Here is a 14,763-nt window from a genome sequence, read left to right on the forward strand (position 1 = left end):
AGGCCGAAGCCAGAAGCCTGGAGCTCCATCTGGGTCCCTCACATGAGTGGCAGGGGTTCATGTACTTGAGCCATCAGCTGCAGCCTTCACAGGTGCATTAACAGGGAGCTGGGTTGGAAAAGGAGCATCCAGGACACAAGCCAGCACCCCAGGGATGCTGGCAGGGCAGGCGGAGGCCGAACTGGCTACATCAAAATACCAGCCCCTGGAAAATTTTTGTACTGGGAAGGAAGGTTGTAAATTTCTTCCTCTTGACTTCTAGATCATCTGTAGAATGAATATTATATAAGTGTTAATGATACATATATAACTAGATAGCCTTCCAGACTATATCCTGATCAATCACAAGGATCATGGTATTTTTATATGATTTCAATATTTGTTTAATATTTTAATAACCCTATGTTATTTGATCTTGATTACTTCTTAAATTGTTCTACACAGGGCAATATCATTCTTACCCTGTATAGAACAATATATGAATTTTAGGTTAAATTTACAGACCTATTAAATGGCAGTTTCTCTCCTATCTCGTGGTGCTTGATAGCTTATTCTGGAAATAATAAAGGATTCTTGCAAACTAAACAGCTGTTCCTCTTCCCTCTTCTATGCAAATGTGGTACAGAATTAAAGGGGTTATGACGGTAAATATGAGTGTGGTGTGACAATGGGGGCATGGGACGACCTGATTCTCTTGCACGCTTTTGGACCTGTGTAGTCCAGTATGTAGTCTCTAGCTTATTTTCATTCCTGCAGGAGAGACAAAAGAGAAATTATCTTTCCTGCACTGTTCCAGAGCATGAATCACACTTTACAAGCCATTCATGTCAGCCCATAATATAAACTAATCTTCTAATAAGACACTGTGTCCTTCCATGTAGTTCAGTGAAGTGCGCAGTGGTCTGAGCCTTAATAGAAAAGGATTATCTTTTCCCGAGGTGACCTTTTAACCCAACTGCAGTCCAAGTTCATTTGCACCTTTTACTGGTATATCTATTACCATTGTTTTCAATGAAGTAGAGGATTTTATACAAAGCATTAGTGCCCGATTTCCATAATAAAATAACAGTCTTTACAATATTAATAGTCTTTGCTTGCCTGGAGAGTCAATGTGAATGATTGGGGTTGAGGTAGCATCTATCTCACCCAGAACACCTGCCTATGCAGCATAAATACAATAAATAAGACTTTATACTCCCTGTGCTTTCTTTTTTTTTTTTTTTTTAAAGAGAGTCCTCTGTGGTCCCTTGAAAATGATAATACTACCCTTCAATGTATCTGACAAGGAAAATAACGTACTCACATTTTAATTTCATCCTCCATGTTTTCATCTAATCTAATTTCTTTATAGACCATAGAACTCTTCTTATTTGTAGGAATGGTAGTTTGAGTCAACACACTCACACACATACACATTTATATAACAATCAGAGTCAGCTATATATAGTAACGGAAGATAGAATATACAAACAGCATTTCCAGAAGTTAAAAATAATTCTTAAATAGCTTTGGAATTAAATGCAAATGAGCTTCTTAAAGTGCTTGAGATAGTATATGCTCTTAAAAATCTCAACATATTCTTTAAGATTTTATGGGAACTCTTGCTAATTTTTACAATTCATTTCCTTAAAAAGAGAAACTTCAGCCCAGATCCCCTTTATGTTACCACAAATTCCTAATTTAGAAGGCTTCAGTGATGTTCATGGAATGATTTAGGGCTTCTGTGTCACAGTTTTTAAATCTATCTATCTATTGAGGTCTTTATCTATTGAGGTCCTCATTTCTGCCATCAATCAAACAGAAAAGGGGTTTCAGGGGGAGAAAATGGCAATTGTGTATTTTTAAATAAGGGCATAAAACATTCATGTGAACAATGTACAGTGAGTTATTGATTGTGTATAGATGTTTAACTTTCAGAGGTTTCCCCCATGGGCTGTTACATTTGATTAAAAAGAAGGATTCTCCTATATTGGCCTCCACCTGCATGTCCCATAGTAACGTGGTTGGACTCCTGAGTTTAGATCAGAGTTGAAATTTCTGGGTTCCTCATAATGGCAAACCCAATCAGGCCCACTTAATTGGCAAAGGCTTCAGTTTAGTGTCTTTAACTGATTACAAATTATAAATAAAGTAGGTTATTTCATTCAGATAACAGTGATCTTTTCTTTCTTTTTTTAATACTTGCTCTTGCACCAGTTTTTTGCCCTTGCAGTGAATACACTGCCATACGGAAGTTCCTGGATTCGAGTCCCAGCTCCACTTCTCCATATTCTAGCTTTCTGATCATGCCCACCCTGGTGGCGACAGGTGATGGCTACAGTGGTTGGATTTCTGCCATCCACGTGGAAACCTGGGTGAAATTTCTGGATGAAGCACTGGCCTGACACCACCTCTGCCGTTGAGGGCATCTGGAGGGTGAACCAGCTTGGTCTGTCTCTAAGAGTCTCTTTATTCTCTCTCTCTCTCTCTCTCTCATCTCTGAAATAAAATATACTGATTTTGACCTATATACACTTGTGAAATAGCCTTGGCTGGTTTATATTATCCCAGTTTGTATACATTTGCTCATTCCAGGCAACATCAACATTCTATTATAGCTATTCAATACATCTCCCATATCATGCTATAATTGCTTAAGAAACCGATGCCAAAAAAGTGACTTTCTCTGCACAGTCTATGTCAATGAGGCTTTGATTATCAGGCCAATCACCTAATTACAAGTTTGTATTTCTATTCCCACTGAGATGTGCCAATTAAAAAAAAAATTTGACTTTAATTCCAAACAACGTATTAGTCCTAATTACCTGATGCACTGCCTGCTCTGAATTTGTTTAACCCTTGGGGTGTGTATGTGTATTAAATACGACTTGTAAAGTTTGTGCATTACAAAGCATAGCTATAGCTGTAGTTACACATTATGGTTTCAAAATGGAAGCCGGTCTACTTTTTTTCCAGAACAATTATTTATCATTATCCAGACATCTTGAGTTGTATAAAGAGCAATTATGGGGGCCGGTGCCGTGGCTCACTAGGCTAATCCTCCGCCTTGTGGCGCCGGCACACCGGGTTCTAGTCCCGGTCGGGGCGCCGGATTCTGTCCCGGTTGCCCCTCTTCCAGGCCAGCTCTCTGCTGTGGCCCGGGAGTGCAGTGGAGGATGGCCCAAGTGCTTGGGCCCTGCACCCCATGGGAGACCAGGAGAAGCACCTGGCTCCTGCCATCGGATCAGCGCGGTGCGCCGGCTGCAGCGGCCATTGGAGGGTGAACCAACGGCAAAGGAAGACCTTTCTCTCTGTCTCTCTCTCTCTCACTGTCCACTCTGCCTGTCAAAAATAAAAAAATAAAATAAATAAATAAAAAAGAGCAATTATGGATGATTGACCTTAAGGATTGACACTGGATGGGGTTGGAGCTGTGGTGCAGTGGGTTAACGCCCTGGCTTGAAGTGCCAGCATCCCATATGGGTGCTGGTTCGAGACCTGGCTGCTCCTCTTCCAATCTAGCTCTCTGCTATGGCCTGGGAAGGCAGCAGAAGATGGCCCACATCCTTGGGTTCCTGCACCCACATGGGAGACCCGGAAGAAGCTCCTGGCTTCGATTGGCGCAGCCCCTGCCATTGCAGCCAACTGGGGAGTGAACCATCGGATGGAAGACCTCTCTCTCTCTATGTGTGTAACTCTGACTTTCAAATAAAAATAAATAAATCTTTTTTAAAAAAAGGATTGATACTGGTTATGTCATTCCTCTTGGGTTAGAAGAAAAAGTACATACAATTCTGCTATACAGGAGATGGTTCAAATTGCTCATAGCCCTGCAACCCACATGGGAGATCCGGACTGAGTTTGGGGCTCATGACTTTGGCCTGGATTAGCCATGGCTATTGTAGGCATTTGAGGAGTAAATCAGCACACAGAAGATTCTCTGGTCTCTGTCTCTGTGTGTATGTGTGTGTTCGTGTGAGTGTATCGGATAAAATGAAAATAAATTTTAAAATAAGTTTTACAATGTCTGCTTCAGCTCATGATTGACATCTTTGCATGCGGTGAATTAAGTTATTTGCAATATAAACATCATGATTCATGTACACGTTGACTATAGTTTTTAGCATATTGCAAATTCTATCATTCAAGAAACTGTGCTTTCTTTGCATACCAAGAACTGCTTGGGGAGTTAAAGTTCCAATGGACAGCTATAAAATAAATGAAGAAAATTCTTCTTTTACTTGAAGAAGAAGAATCAGCTTTCCAATTACCCATTGAGTTCAAGATTTGGGGACTTAGTCACCTTCAGACCTCTGAGCCAAAGAAAAAAGTCCCCAAACCTTGAACTCATTTCTCACCCCACAGCCAAAAAGAAATGGAGAAGTGAAAACGGTCTCTGGTGGGAGAGGTCAAGTTCCCAGCAAAGACACTGCCGTCTCTCTGAGATCAAAAACCAGTGTAGACATGATTTGTTTATGGGGCAGAGAAGAAAACAGCCCCTGATCACATGAAACAATGGCTCTAGGATGTGTGAGCTGATGACAATTGAGGAAATTGGGACTGAAATTCAGGGACCAGCTTATGAGAAATGGAAAAATGGCAGCCTTACTTCTTCCAGCTATAGAGTCCAAAAAAGGAATTTTAAACTTGAAGACACCTATTTAAATATGCTTAAAATTCAGATTATGGTTAAATGTTGCTTCTTGAAGATATCGATATTTTTCATTCTGAACATTCCCACATTCCACACTTTATCAGATACAGTTAGATATCACTTTATAAGATGTTTGAATCAAAATTATAATTTGGGGTTGGCATTGTGGCACAGCCACTTATGCCACCACTTGCAAAGCCAGAATTCCATATCAGATTGCCCTTTGAGTCCCAGCTTCTCAGCCTCTAATCCAACTTTCTCCTATTGGGCCTAAGAAGGCAGTAGAAGATGGCCCAAGTACTTGGTCTCCTTCCATGCACCTGGGAGTACGGGGTGGAGTTCCTGACTCCTGGCTTCAGGCTGGCCCAGACTTTACTGTTGTGGACATTTGGGAAATAAACCAGCTGATGAAATGATTCTCTCTGTCTCTCTCTCTCCCTTTCCCTTCTCTGTTTCTTTCTCTCTGCCTTTCAGATGGATAAATCTTAAAATAAATTATAATTATAAATAAAGACTGCTAAATAACAGGAAAGGAAGCATTAAAATTTGAAGAAATTTAAACACTGATCATAAATTTAGAATGAGAAAGCATGAATAATACTCTCACTACAGCAGAATGGGCCAGTTTCTGTAAAGGAAAAAAAAAATATTCCCTTGTTATTACTGCAGATTCTCTCTCTGACTAAGAGTTTCTGAGGAAACTTGAGATACTTCTATACTTTATAGAACAAAACATTAGAGAAGAAACAGAGACTGTTTATATCCAAGACCAGGTTTGTGACACTTACAATTTTTTTACTTTCTATTAAAGCCTTGGTTTTAGATATATCAGTTCCAGAATACTGTAGATAAAAGAGTTGAGAAGGAAGTTCAGGGAAGCATAACAGGAATGATGAAGGAGCAGAAGTTTGAATGACAAAGGAAGTTTAAACAATTGAAGTCTGTAGCTGTACAAAAGAATGACAAAAAGAAAGATGATAAAAGCCTGTGAAAATGTGAAACATCATAGCACAGAGGACAGGGAATTATTGAGCATTCCACTGAGGAAATTAATAAGGCATTGAATCAACAGATACATTGGGTTAAAATAAGGAAAATCAATGCAAAATGTCATCAGGAAATACCTCTTCAAGTATGTAATGCCTCCTAGATTCCACAGAAGGGGAGAGGGATTACTACTTATAAGGGAATCCTTTGCTCACCACTCTCTGCTTTACAAACTAGTACAGATTTCCAGGTGTATACATGATATAAAGAAACATATAAGAGAGAATCATGTATAACATGAATAATCAGGTGGGATATTTTCATTTTAAATGTTCAGAATATATTTATCTCAACTTTTCCCCTGTGGGTGTGTTATACTTCTTAATAAGTAAGAATTACAGTTTAACAGTATATAAATAGCCATCTAACCTCTAACAGTGCATGAATAACAGTACCAAGAAACATATTCACAGAAAGTAGAATTTCCGGGCTTAAAAGAAAAGCATCTTCATTACTAAGAAACCAACATCTGGACAAATGACTAGCAAATGTTTGTATAAACCCTTTCCATAATTAGAAAATTTCAAATCTCGAGAGTGCCTATATCAGCTACAGACTTCTCCATGTGTATTAATCCATTTTTTGTTACTTTAACTAAAATAACTGAGTGGATCTTCTTGGGAAAGGAAAGGTTAATTTCAGATTAAAATTTGTAGGTCACATTTCCGGATCAGACAGCCCCATAGTTTGTCTCTGTGGAGGCTGGTCATGAGTGATCACGGGGTGAGCCAAGAAGCAGGGGTTGGGGGCAGCAGCTAGGCCAGACCTGAACTCAAATAGTCAATCCTGTCATGCGACCCACCCTCCCAGGGCATCCCCCAAGGACCAAAAACCTCATACTGGGAGAAAATGGCAAAGGTAGGTATAGACTCACCTTCCAGTGAGATGATTCCTATAAATTACAGAGATAGAACAATCATGTGAAATACTTGTCTTAAAAGTTGTAAGACGGCATGAAGGCTCTGCACATCTTACACTTCATCAAACCTTCACAAATAGTGAAGGATGTCCATTTCTCAAATGGCCATCTCACTGGCCATCTCTGTTTATCATCTTGGGAAGGCAAGCAGTGGATAAAGCATTGACAGAAGCCTGGAGACATTTTGTAAACTAACTAGTGTTTTCTACATCTCCTAAAAGGGTGACAGGAGACAGTATCCACTGTTTGGAAATACATACATAAAATATTTTAAAAATACCCAGTAAACAAGAAGCTGATAAAAATGTGTACGATACATTCTCATGTAATATCACACTGAATTTCAACAACCATGTGGAAAACCTCATTTTACTGGTACATAGCTCTTAGTGTTCTCTAATTTTCATTTACTACTCTGTTAATTGAGGACTTAGCAAAAAATTTCTCTGATATTAGATTAATAATTCACTTAAATGTCCCATCTTAATTGATGACTAACATGTACACATTTTGTATAAATTCTGGTCCTGATATTTTTATTTGAATTTTTTTCTGAAGAAAGATGGTCTTTGTTTATTTCTTATAACACATATTTCATCAAATTCAGTTTTTTCCTCTGCTATGACATTTCTGAATTCTGCTCTTGATACTAATAAATAACTATTATCTTGAGAAATAGTCTAACAAAATTTGGTCATCATGTGTAAATCCTCAAATAATTCACCAAAAACAAGTAAGAGTTGTGGACAGAGCTTTACACCATTATAAACTTTTTTTTTTACAGGAATAACCTTCAGGAAATTCTGAACAAAATTGTATAATAAGTTACTAATCAACCTAGTGTTCTAATTTGATACATGAGGGTTATCTACTGTCGCTCCCCCTCTTCGTGGAGGAGCAACACTAAGCCCTGCCTAGGCTTCATATCCGAGTCACGGCACCATTATGTCGCTCCCCCTCTTCGTGGAGGAACGACACTAAACCCTGCCTAGGCTTCATATCCGAGTCACGGCACCATTATGTCGCTCCCCCTCTTCGTGGAGGAGCAACACAGGACCCTGCGCTGTTCTTTCGTCTGCTCGGCCCTCCCCGGGTTTGCTGCTGGTTCTTCCCGGGTTGGCTACTATCCCTTCCACCTCCGTGGAAGGGCAGTTCCCCCTGGCCGCATTCCCCACTTCCGCAGGGGAGCGGCACACCGCCGGCCGGTTCTCTTGGGGGCTGCACGGGTTCCCTTCAGCTAGATGTTCCCCATAGATGTTCCCGGTGCATGCCGTTTCTCTCCTCCTTTATAGTCCTTCTCTGCCAATCCCAACTCGGCTGCCCACACGCCGAGTACGCTGCTCTCCAATCAGGAGCAAGTCCTACAGTTAATTGGTTGAACTGGAGGCAGCTGTGCGGAAGCTGTTTACTTCTCTCCCAGCGCCATATTGTGGGAGAGCAGATGCATAGAATAAGTCCTAATTCGAGTAACTTAGTCTAGTCCGGATTGCTCCCCACAGATCCCCCTTTCTTTTTATTTTTTAGCGTTGATACACGCCTGTCTTCGGTGTCCCGCGGTACACACTCTGCTCTACTTGCTAGAGTTGCCACAGGCTCTTACAAGTCCTATCCATCAGGCAAAACCGAATCCGGGTCCTCTCTTCGCCATGTTGTGAGGAGGTTTTTAGGCGCTGATGCGTGCCTGTGTTCGGTGCCCTGCAGCGCATGCTCTGCTCTGCTAGAACTGCCTGCAGGTGTTTACAAAACCTATCAGGCAAACCGAATCCAAGCCTTCTCATTGCCTTTTTGTGGGGAGGCCTTACTGATGTTAATTCGTGCCTGTCTTCGGTGACCTGCGGCTCATACTCTGGTCGAGCTTTGCTGGCGCTTACCGCCTTAAATCAGGCAGACCGAATCCAAGCTTAATATTGTTGTATTGTGGGGAAGCCTTACTGATGTTAATTCGTGCCTGTCTTCGGTGACCTGCGGCGCATAAGCTGCTAGCTGCCCGCAGGTGCTCATCGCCTCACTTGATTAGGCAGACCGAATCCAAGCTCTCACATTGCAGTGTTGTAGGGAGGCCTTTTTATTTCTCTATTTCTCTATCTCCGGGCATTCTTATTTCTCCCATTTTACTTCTATCTTCCAGCATTCCTATTTCTCTCATCTTCTAAACTTCTGTTTCTCTTATCCCTGCGGCTTCCCGCTCTCATTCTTATCCCCGCGGCTTCCCGGCTGCGCCCGCCCCGAGGCTGCTTCTCGGCGGCTTCCCGGCTGAGCCACTTCAGCCCGCGCCTCTCTCATCTGCGCAGCTTCCCGGCTTTGCGCGGCTTCCCGGCGCCTCGCCCCGCCGGCGCCCGCCCCGCGGCGGCTTCACGGCTCTGCGCGGCTTCCCGGCGCCTCGCCCCGCCGGCGGGTTCCCGGCTCTGCGCGCACGCTCCGCGGTCTCCACGCACTTCGCGCCCGCACCACGGCCTCGCGCCAACGCCCCGTGCTCTCTCTGCACGCGGCGGCTTTCGCGAATGTTTCCGCCACCACCGGCATTCAGTCCAAGTTCCCCGGACTAACCTGGCGAATCCTGGCGGCCCACGTCTCTGCCTCTGGTTCCAGATCTTCGCCTCTTGCTCCCCGGGGTGACTTGAAGAATTCCAAGGTGGCTTATAAAGTCTCCGCCTCGGCCTGCACTCGCGGCTTCATCCTCCCTAACATTTTTCTCTACCCGGTATATTTCCTTAAGTTTTCTTCCAACAATATTCCTCTCATTTCTCCTGGCCTCTCCCCACAGTCCGTATCCAAGTCTAAGTTTCTTATAGGTTTCACTTTCACTTTCAACCTGCAGTCCGTATCTGAGTCTAAGTTTCTTCTTGCTTTCACTTTAAATCCTAACTTCTTTCCCACAGTCCGTATCCGAGTCTATGCCTAGGCTTTCAATAGCTTCTTCTGGCACCTTTTTCGTCTGGCTTTTCCCTAGGCTGTTTGCTAGTCTCTCTCTCTGGCATTTTCCCAGTTCTTCCCGTTTCTTCCCTCCTAAGTTTCATATCCGTCCTATGTTTCCTAATCCGAGTCATGTTTCCTATCCGAGTCACGGCACCATTATGTCGCTCCCCCTCTTCGTGGAGGAGCAACACTAAGCCCTGCCTAGGCTTCATATCCGAGTCACGGCACCATTAGGTCGCTCCCCCTCTTCGTGGAGGAACGACACAGGACCCTGCGCTGTTCTTTCGTCTGCTCGGCCCTCCCCGGGTTTGCTGCTGGTTCTTCCCGGGTTGGCTACTATCCCTTCCACCTCCGTGGAAGGGCAGTTCCCCCTGGCCGCATTCCCCACTTCCGCAGGGGAGCGGCACACCGCCGGCCGGTTCTCTTGGGGGCTGCACGGGTTCCCTTCAGCTAGATGTTCCCCATAGATGTTCCCGGTGCATGCCGTTTCTCTCCTCCTTTATAGTCCTTCTCTGCCAATCCCAACTCGGCTGCCCACACGCCGAGTACGCTGCTCTCCAATCAGGAGCAAGTCCTACAGTTAATTGGTTGAACTGGAGGCAGCTGTGCGGAAGCTGTTTACTTCTCTCCCAGCGCCATATTGTGGGAGAGCAGATGCATAGAATAAGTCCTAATTCGAGTAACTTAGTCTAGTCCGGATTGCTCCCCACAATCTACCTCAAATGTAGGCTACCGTGTGATAATTTGGAAAGTAAATAGAGCAAACACAGCCACATAGTGTCATTTGTCTATTCAATAAATATTTTTGTTTACATCTTAAAACTAGTAACCTTATATAATGAATCACTTTAAAAACATTATTTGATTTAAAGATCCATGGTTCCTACAATGTTTGGACTTGTCTGTATTTATAGTAGACATAGCTCTATAATAATAAAAAACAGGTTTCCTTATACATGCTCACAAAATAATTCAAAATATACCCTGATATATAAGTATTAAACTGAGTGCCAGAAAAATCCAAGTATTTCAGGAGAAAAAATATGAAATAATTATTGCATCAAAACATAGACTAAGAAGAAAAAGTTAAGTTCAAATGTCCAGAATCCTTGTTTTGACTCTGCTATAGCTACTAATTTTTAGTGAGTCACTGAATTTCCTTGGCCTCATTTTATTCATTTATACAATGAAAACTTTCATTCATTTCTGAATTCTCTTCCCTTTCATGTATTCTATGAGATCTAAAATTATTTCACAGATTCATGATTTGAGTTCCATTCCTTAGGAAGGTTGTCTAAACAAAAAAACTTTACCACATATTGATACTCAATATTTTGAGTGAAAAAAAAAAGCCTCTTGAAAATGCTATTGTTTGTTTCGTTCAAATGCCTCTGCTGATCTTGTATTTTTTGAAAGAATACAGTGACATTTTAACTGACTTCACTGATTGCATACCTCTTTTTAATTTAATAAATATATTGATTTGAGTGCCATAAAGACAGAGAAGCAGAACAGACAAAGAGAGCTCCTATCTAGTTTACTCTCAAAACCTCCATGCCAAAGTCAAGATCCTGGAGCCAGGAAACCAATCCAGGAATCCAATTACCTCAGCCATCATCTGCTGCCACCTAGGAGCTGCATTACCAGGAAGCCAGAATTAGGAACTTGCTCACTGCCCTCGAATGATTGCTTCTTGAAAACTGAATACTCTCTATCCACCATGTGTCTACTTTTTTGTCTTTTTGTTCTGCGATGGATTTTGTGACACTCAAATTTAATTCAATTCAGCCAAGAAAAATGATATTTATCAAGTATTGAATTGTGTTATTCTACCAATACTATCTCAAATGCAAAAATGTCACACCATCTTGGCATCCTAAATGAAACAAGATATACTAGCATTTGCTGAAATCGCTCCTCAAGTAAATGATTCAGAAAAATGCATGAAAATGTGGAATGCAATGTGGAATGCTATATGTAATATAATCATGAATTTCCCTCTGTTTAATCAGCCCTATAGGCTTTGGAAAAATGCAAACTGACATTGGCTTATTCTTACTCACACCCATGAAAACTCCTTCCAGGCACAACACTTGATATTATTCATCATTGTGTTTATTTTGTAGACAGCTTATTTTTAAAATCACACACATAATGGTCTTTTGGAGGAAAAACCATGAAGTTTCAATCTAATCTGCATTCTTCCATTCTTGCTATTTTTTACCTACCTCTGCAACATAACATTTAAACAGTATCTTCAAACTAACCTAAGGAAGTTTTCAGTCCTGCAGCTACCTGCGACATGGAGTGACTGTCATCCCCAAATAAAATCTGTGAGTTGTGTGCACAGTGCTGTCATCATTAGCACTTGTCCCTTACTCCCTATGCTTTCATTGTCTTCCTAGCAACTTTGGAAGACAACAAAAATATTTTTTTTTCTTTAAAACACATGTTCCTTTTAAAGCCTACTAACTTCTGCTACTTTATAGCATCACAGGGCTTAATTTTGAAATTTCCATTTCAACAATCTCTTCATCTTCATGTTCTAATATTGAAATGTTGTTATGTTCTTTCAAGGGGTTCATGGTATCTTCCTTATTCTTCTTTCTTGAATTTCTGCACTTATTTTTAGGCATTTGAAGAGTTAATTTTTTGGTTTTTTCCTCTGATGGCTTTTATCTTAACTATGATGGTGGGGGGCTCGGTGGAATGACTACACTTTCAGTGATCACCAAGAGGTTTGTGCTGGGTGTGGCCAGCTCTGACAGTGCTCCAGGGTGGGGCGAGTATCCAAGGCATGGTATAGATCTTCTCTTGCTAATAGAAGAGGAGAATGGTCACCTCTGTTTGTGCGATCACCCCCTCACCTCCTCTTCTCTAAGCTCAGCAATGCCTGGGTATTAGTTCCCAGGGCGTTCAACACTCATCTGTGCCCCCATATGAACCACTCAAACGATATGCAGTGCTTGCTATGAGCACATTTCCTGCTGCAATGACCCACCCCACGCAACCAAGGAGCTCCAAGCAGTGGAGCCATACCCAGTGACTGCCCAGAGACCAAGCCACACCTGGCACCCCTTTGTGTAGCCACCGAGTCCCTGCAGTTTCAGCACACAAGGCTCCCAAAGTTGCTGGGTCCAGAGGGTCCACTCTGCCCTGCCAGCCTGTCCAGTCAACAGAGAGGCAGAAGTTCCCCAAGCCAGCTCCACCTAGGCGTCTTGAGTCCCACAGCCTGTGGTATGTTAGGCTGGGGTGTCTTACAGTCTTATGTGGGTGCCAGTTACCTGTCAGTCCTCCAAGTCAGGCTCAAAGAGATTGGAGTCTGAGGATTTTTCCCTCCACCAGAATCTCTGGCTCACCAGAGTAAACAAGAGCCACTGGCGGAATGTTGGCCTTTCCCCGGCACTGCCTCTAGTACTGCCAAGATGGCATCCTGTCTCAGCCAGTTGCTGTGTGCATTCACAAAGACTTCTAGAGCTGCTGCCCAAGCCCAAAATGGCCCCCCGCACCACCCCCCTTCTCAGCCAGGCAGTGGGCACTGTTGTGGGGAAGAGGGACTCAGATAAACATGTCCATTCTACTTCCACTAGGTCCAAAGGTAACCCCTAGCACCTAGGGCTCCAGTCTGGACTCTCACCTCGTTTTCCCTTGGGCTATATCAGCACAAGTTGCTGAAGTCTTGTCTCACCTCCATCTCTAAGCTGCTGCCTGCTCTGGCTCTTGGCTGCTGCAGTCATGTGTTGTGTCTGTGTTCAGGCTGCGAGTGAACACCTTCTGCAAAAGTCCACAGCATTCCTCTTCCTTTTGTAGAATTTCAGTGTGGCTTTCTCTCTAATTCTCACCTGAGCGTACACTCCCTATATTCCTTTTTGGTTTTTAAACTATGTATCCCTAGCCTAGTGTTGTGTCCGAATTTCCCAATCAATGCAAAAGCACAGGCCGGCACCGTGGCTCACTAGGCTAATCCTCCGCCTTGCGGCGCCAGCACACCGGGTTCTAGTCCCGGTCGGGGCGCCGGATTCTGTCCCGATTGCCCCTCTTCCAGGCCAGCTCTCTGCTGTGGCCAGGGAGTGCAGTGGAGGATGGCCCAAGTGCTTGGGCCCTGCACCCTATGGGAGACCAGGATAAGTACCTGGCTCCTGCCATTGGATCAGCGCGGTGCGCCCGCCGCAACAGCTATTGGAGGGTGAATCAACGGCAAAGGAAGACCTTTCTCTCTGTCTCTCTCTCTCTCACTGTCCACTCTGCCTGGCAAAAAATAAATTAAAAAAAAAAAAAAAAGTCCAGTCGCGGATGTAAAAGCAGAGGTTTATCTGTCACCAGCCGGCTGGGACTCCCTACCCACACACAGCCATTTAGCAGTACACAGGCAAAAGGCCCCCTCGTTTGCTTAAGAGAGGTTTTTATAGCCTCACACTTACAAGGGTGCAGGTCATCTCCTACGTAAGCTGCCTTCTTATTCTCTATATGGCAAGGTATTGGGACCTAACATGTTCATTGGTTTATTTAAACGTAAAGGCTATATATGTTATGTGGCGGGAAGGCCACACAAAGGAGATGGCACGGGGAGGCACTGGTGGGAAGCACTGGGCCATAAATCCCAGGGGAGTTGGTGGGGAGCAGGAGGTCATAAATCCCAGGGGAGCATAGCAGGCAAGCAAGCAGCCGGAGTACAGAAGCGGAGCCAGCATTTAGCAAGCTAGGGATGCCAACGCCTACACTATAGCACAGTACATCATTCCCTCTTCTGCCACCTTGGAATCTCATTTCAAACAGATATGTTAATTTTGGAAAGAAAGTAAAAAAAGCAGGGACAGAAGTTTTTTTTTTTTTTTTAATTTTTCTTTATTTGAAAGAGAGAAAGAGAGAGAGAGAGAGGTCTTCCATTCGCCTGTTCTCTCCCTGCATGCCTACAGCATCCAGGACTAAGCCAGACTGAAGTCAGGAGCACACAGCTCAGTCCAGGTCTCCATATTGCTGGCAGAGACCCAGTTCCTTACGTCACCATCACCACTGCTGCCTCCCAGGATGCACATTATTAGGAAGCCTGAGTCAGGAGAAAGGGCAAGACTGAAACCCAGTCTTACTCACTGTGCCACGATCTGCCTTAGGGAGTCTTGTAGGTAAAACAACAACAAAATGATCTTTCACCAGCTGGTACTCATTTCATACAACAGTGAAATGAGCAATTTATAGAAGCTGAAAATAAAATATGTTAAGAACAGTTTTCCCTTAATTATGTGCCAGA

The 14,763-nt window shown here is 43.2% G+C and overlaps 1 long non-coding RNA gene across 4 annotated transcripts in view; it reads right to left on the bottom strand.

Moving 5' to 3' along the window:
* Nucleotides 1-14,763, bottom strand: part of LOC127492774 (uncharacterized) — a 182,790-nt gene that overhangs the window by 46,187 nt on the left and 121,840 nt on the right. Inside the window, exon 1 of one of the 4 annotated variants that reach the window (XR_011382119.1) lies at nucleotides 9,147-10,216. The exons of the other annotated variants lie outside the window; for them this stretch is intronic. This is a non-coding gene — a long non-coding RNA (uncharacterized lncRNA). Of the gene's footprint in view, nucleotides 1-9,146; nucleotides 10,217-14,763 lie in introns of those variants that run through there. 4 annotated transcript variants of the gene reach the window in all.

This window comes from Oryctolagus cuniculus, chromosome 14 (genome assembly GCF_964237555.1).
Source record: "Oryctolagus cuniculus chromosome 14, mOryCun1.1, whole genome shotgun sequence".
Lineage (NCBI taxonomy): Eukaryota > Metazoa > Chordata > Mammalia > Lagomorpha > Leporidae > Oryctolagus > Oryctolagus cuniculus.